The 5,754-nt window shown below is 46.0% G+C and overlaps 1 long non-coding RNA gene across 1 annotated transcript; it reads left to right on the top strand.

The window, feature by feature from the left end:
• Positions 1–227: 227 nt before the first annotated feature.
• LOC308482354 lies at positions 228–4,751 on the top strand. The gene is made up of 2 exons (XR_013989245.1): positions 228–706; positions 3,898–4,751. It is a non-coding gene; the product is annotated as an uncharacterized lncRNA (long non-coding RNA).
• The last annotated feature ends 1,003 nt before the right edge of the window (positions 4,752–5,754 follow it).

Below are 5,754 nucleotides of genomic sequence, written 5' to 3' on the forward strand. Positions count from 1 at the left end.
TATGGCCTGCACACCAGAGGTTCCCCAGCCCTGAGTTACAAGGGAGGGGCTCTGATGGCTACACTTCTTTCTCCATCTCTCTTAAGAGAGCACCAGAAAGTTAGGAACATTTAACTTCCTAATCAAACACCTGACGTATCATATTCCCACATCAAAGGCAGCTCTGTTGGGCAACTGTGGCTCCTAAGAAGGAGCAGAGCTGTCGGGGACTAGAAGTCAGTCTCTCTGGAAGGAACACCCAAGGGTGGGGCTCACCTTTGAGAGTGCTGCTGGGTGCAGTTGGTGCCTATGGTTTACCACATGCCTCCCACATAAAGTTTCTGCCCAGATCTTAAGATCATCTTCAGAGGCCCATCTTTGCCACATTGCTACTACCAGAGGGGCTTTTGAGGCCTTTCAGTGGCCCTCAAAGAGTTCTGTGATCGTCCTAGTATCAGGCTGAAGCCCTTTTAATCTACCCAAGCTTTCTAGATGCTGTTGATAAATGACTTTGCCTTACTTGCACTGACGTTAAGCAGTTTTCACATCTGCTGCTGCTCAGGTTATCCTACTTTCAAAGTTTTACTGTGCTGAATTGCTGCCTGAAGGAGCTTCCAGATGTGGACAGCTGAGCAGCACCTCATCATTGCTGTTCTGCTTTAAGCTGCAAGTGGAACAGCAACTCTGCTTCCAGACTTCTGAAATCCAGACAACATGCTGCAGCCAGGTGAGCAGTGTCTCATTCCCTGCCTTAAATATGAGGGTGTGGAGTGGGGAGATTGATACTTGTTTGGACAATTGGGGGCATGCAGATGGGTTTACTATTCACTCCACCTTGCTACATGACTGCCCCACCCTGCTACAAGATGGGGGGAAGAAACAGATATAAATGAAATACTATATCCATCTGTCATGGATGCTTTAGCTGAGATTCCTGCATTGCAGGGGGTTGGACTAGATGACCCCTTTTGTCCCTTCCAACTCTGCAATTCTATGATTCTATATAAAAAGGAAGGGTTTAAGAATAAATTCCCAGACAGAAACGCATCCTTGTGTCGTGTTTTACCTGTTCAGCTCCAAAGAAAAACAGCAACGGAAGCTGAACAGGTAAAATATGACACAGGGATGTGTTTTGTTCACATCATGTAAATGGCCGTAAAAAGTGAGTGAACACTGTGTGGCTAGTCCTCGGTAAATTCTTAGTGTGGAAACAGTGGTAGTTTAATTTTTTTGAATTCCTAGCCACTCTGGAAAACCTTTCATGGTTGAAGAGTGATATGTAAACTTATGTAAATAAACAACAGACCTGCCCTCCAGGCCTACTCTGCACTGTGCACCGCAGTTACTGTACATGTACGCCCATTTGTACCCCCAGCTTTCCCTGAGTCTTAGCTGTTAAGTCAGGGACAGGCAGGAAGGCAAGTTATCCCCCATGCACATTTTAAACCCAGATCCAGCAACTATGGGAAAGGTTGCAGAAATCTGCCCTGTGCATTTAAATCTCTGCACTGCCCTCAAAGATGAGGAGGAAGCCACAGCAGCTCCTGCCCCTCCTTTGCCCTTCCCACAGCTGCTACTGCTGCAATAAGTAGCAAGGGGGGCATTCTCCCCCAGGCTGAGCTCCCCCACAGTCCAGTCTCTGAAATGAGATAAGGAAATGTCATGACCTGGTCCCTCTTCTAAGCATGCGTACCTGTTGCAGCACAGCACAGCATGGCTTAAAGGCCCAAGAGGAGTCCCCCCCCCCGCAACCTCTGGGGTGAGCTTTTGATTTATGCAATGCTTGAATTGGTAGGTCACAAACTGGACCCCTGTCAAGCGAGAGGGCGGCCCTGAAAGCTCTGGAATGCTTTTCCAGTTCATATGTGCCTCCCCTCCTCCCTCCATCTCCCCCCTCCCTCCGCCACTTCAGTATGCAACCAAGACCTCACTTTTGCAGACATAAAAACCTGCCTTCAAGCAAGTGGAAAACTTCAAGAATTGCAGTTAGCCACTGAAATCAACCCCATGTGCATCCTCAAAATAATCTCTCTCCTCTAGAGACTATCAGAAGGGCACCATCTAGTGGCAGCACTGCATTCAAAATTCTGACAGCACAGCTTGCATCAAAATCTTTGGGAAGGAGATATCCTGCACTGCAGGGAGCCCCATCGGTCAACGGGAGCACATGCCGAGTGTTCCTGAGAGAAAGGAAGCAAGAGTCTGTCAGGGCCACATATGGGTCTAGCCAAACCAAACTCCCTTATGCTAAGGAGGCAAAGGGGTTTCATTTCCTTGGTGCCTGCAGAGCTTACAGAACAGAAGGCTTAGATATCTTTCATAGCTGTCAATGTTTCCCTTTTTAAAAGGGAAATTCCCTTATTCCAAATAGGATTCTTCGCAAGAAAAGGGAAAAGTTGACAGCTATGGATTTCTTCCCAGCAGTGACTCTGTAGTGTAGCTGGACTGGTGCAGTTGTGTGGGTGCAGCTTAGTTACACAAGCAGCTTACATGCCCCCAAAACCAGGGGAAGCCAATCACCTGCAGCAACAGGAACCTAAGCAACAGTCTTTGCCAACTTGGTGCCCTTCATATGTTTAGACTACAATTCCCATCAACCACAAAACATCTACAGATCTTATTATAGGTTGGCTTAACAGGTTTTTTTAATAGGTTCCCCCCCTTATGGTCCAATGCAGCAACATTTTGCATCTTATTATTGTGTTATTATTTATCAGTTTTTACTGGGAGGCCTGATGTTAGGCAGAAACGTGGGGTATAAATATTGCAAATAATTAAATCATGTCTGCCTTGATTAACCCCACAAGAGCAAGTGCCCACCCTCAAAACACCAGCCACCACAACCTGAATGCTCCCAAAGAGAAAGTACCACCCACTACACAAGAAAAATAGGAACCACTATGAAAAAAGGTGAATTCCATGCTTAGGGATCATTGGGGAAAGAACTGAAAATAAAACTGCTGATATCATAATGCCATTACACAAATTTATGGTGTGACCACATTTGCAATACTGTGTAAAATTCTGGTCGCTTCACCTCAAAAGGATATTGCTGAGTTGAAAAGGTTGCAGAAAAGGGCAACCAAAATGACCAAGACGATAGAGAGATTCCTCTCTGAGGAAAGGTTGCAGTGTTTGAGCCTTTTTAGTTGACAGAAAAGATGAGGAAGAGGTGACGTGGTGGAGGCAAATACAATTATGCATGGAGCAGAGAAAGTGGTTAGAGAAAAGTTTTTCTCCCTCTCTCGTAACACTAGAACTCATGGACGTCCAATTTAGCTGAATGTTGGAAGATGCAGGACAGGTAAAAGAAAGTACCGTATTTTTCGCTCTATAAGATGCACCAGACCACAAGACGCACCTAGTTTTTGGAGGAGGAAAACAAGAAAAAAAATATTCTGAATCTCAGAAGCCAGAACAGCAAGAGGGATTGCTGCGCAGTGAAAGCTGCAATCCCTCTTGCTGTTCTGGCTTCAGGGATAGCTGCGCAACCCGCATTCGCTCCCAAAGAGGCACACACATTTCCCCTTACTTTTTAGGAGGGAAAAAGTGAGTCTTATAGAGCAAAAAATACGGTATTTCTTCACACAATGAAGTTAAAATATGGAACGTCCCTTCCATTTGGATGACTTGAAAATAGGATTAGACAAATTCATTGAGAATAAGGCTATCAACGGTTACTAGCCACAATGACCACGCTCTGGCTCCCCTGCCCAAGGCAATATGCCTCTGAATCCCAGTTACTGGGAATCACAAGTGGGCAGAATACTGTTGTGCTCAGATCCTGCTTGTGTGCTTCCCATAGGCATCTCTATGAGAACAGCATGTTGGACTGCCTGATCCAGTCATTTATAAAGATGTTGGACAGGACAGGACAGAAGCCTGCAGCACTTCACTCTACTTGTCACCTTTTTCCAGGGCATCATTTGTCTGTATACCAGGAGAAGGCATTTTGCCTAATGAATTTCATTTTGTCTGGCCGCCATGGAAGGCCAAGCGAAAAAGCCAGCAAGGCGAGAAGGTGCAGTTCCGCTTCCGAGGGTGGCCCCAGCATTCCACTGGGACTGGGACTCCAGTTCATGCATTTGAGCTCCGTGGGCGGAAAGAAAGGAGCACTTTGCAAGGGCAAAGTGATTTCCTTGTGAAGATTGGAGAGACGGGCAAAATGTGTGCAGGCCTCCCTGCAGACGCCTTTGCCCTGTGCTCAAAGGCCAAGCATTCCCAGGGAGCGGGATGACTGGGGCATTGTGCTCACGCCTTCAGTCCATATGGTGGGCATAGAGTTAAAGGGCTTCATTTTCTCATCCATGTCTGTGCTCTTGAAAGGGCACATTGGGGAAATGGAACAAAACAGCATCCACCCCCTACCCTGCATTTCAGCAGCCTTGTGTTCGGATGGCAGGAGGCAATTAAAAATCATTTCGAATGAGCTCATTTGCTTCTTCTGCTTCTTGTACAAGGACCATTGTGGCCTTGGCTTGTGTCTCTGAAATCTCAAGATTTACTCAGCAGCGAACCTGGGTGAGGGTTCAGTCCCATTTCCTGCCCTGAGGAAGCTGACGTTTTTCAATAAAAGGAATATGAGAGGACGCCTGTGTGACAGTTTGATTCTGTCCATTTGGACATGAAATAGAGAATAGTGGTTTTCTGTCCCACTACGGGTGCTAACACTCAACAATGCGAGGATGACTGTGTTATCACAAACGGCTGTTGTTGTTCAGTGGGGTTATTTTGCATACATTTAAGATTAAACTGAATGTTCACAGTCTGCATACCTTTTGCATTTCTTTCCCATATGATCTCCAGTTTTTACCATTTTATCTCAACACCCATCCCTGCCAGCTAAGACTCACCCTCCTTGCATCTGACAAAATAGCCTCTGTTCCACAAATATTTACGCCATAATATATTTGTTTGTCTTTAAGGTGCTGCAAGCCTGTTAGTTATTTTTGCCAGGAGGAATGCAGAATAACTATGCAAAGTTAGTCCCTATTTTGTTTTAATTAAAGAGATGAGTTGTAGGCAAACACTGTGACCAGGATCCCACAGACAGTATGCAGATGCTGGAGAAAGCCTCCTGAGGCCAGGTTGCAGGCCAAGAAAAGGAGCTGCCTGCCACCCCCACCAGCACCAACACCCCAAAGAAAAGGCAACCCAAAGTTCAAGAAGAAGCCCTCCTGCCCTGTGTCAAAGACCCTTTCCAGCCAGGACACATGCAAAATCAGAGACAAGACACTAAGATGGGAGGTCTTTTTCAGTCCATGCAGACTTGTTTCTCTGCTTCAACTGAGCAGGGACACAAGAAATCCTGGCTAGGAATTGGTGGCTATAAGTAAAAGTTATTCTCTGTGGGGAGTGGGGTCGAAAGTTTTGTTTGCATTTTGATGAGAAACTACTTTGCAAACCAATACACAGACTGAGACACAGGTATCTTTCCACATTCCGTTCAGAAGCTGCCTTGTATTGAGTCAGTGCATTTACCCATCTAGATTAGTGTAGTTGACACTGACTAGCAGCAGCAGCAGCAGCTGCTCTCCAGGGTTTTACAAGCAGGGAGCTTTAAGCACTGTGCTGCTACTATTATTATAATTATTATATATTTATTTATACCCTACCATTTTCCCTGCTGGGGACTCAAGATGAAAACGATAGCCCTTCCTTTGCTAGGATGGATGGCTGAGGACAGGAGCAGACGGAGGGTCTCAAGACCCCCTCCTCCTTCTTAGTACAGACAGGCAAGTAAACAGGGTCAGCTGCTCAAATTCCCTGGGAATG

This window comes from Podarcis pityusensis (genome assembly GCF_964106645.2).
Source record: "Podarcis pityusensis genome assembly, chromosome: 8".
Taxonomy (NCBI): domain Eukaryota; kingdom Metazoa; phylum Chordata; class Lepidosauria; order Squamata; family Lacertidae; genus Podarcis; species Podarcis pityusensis.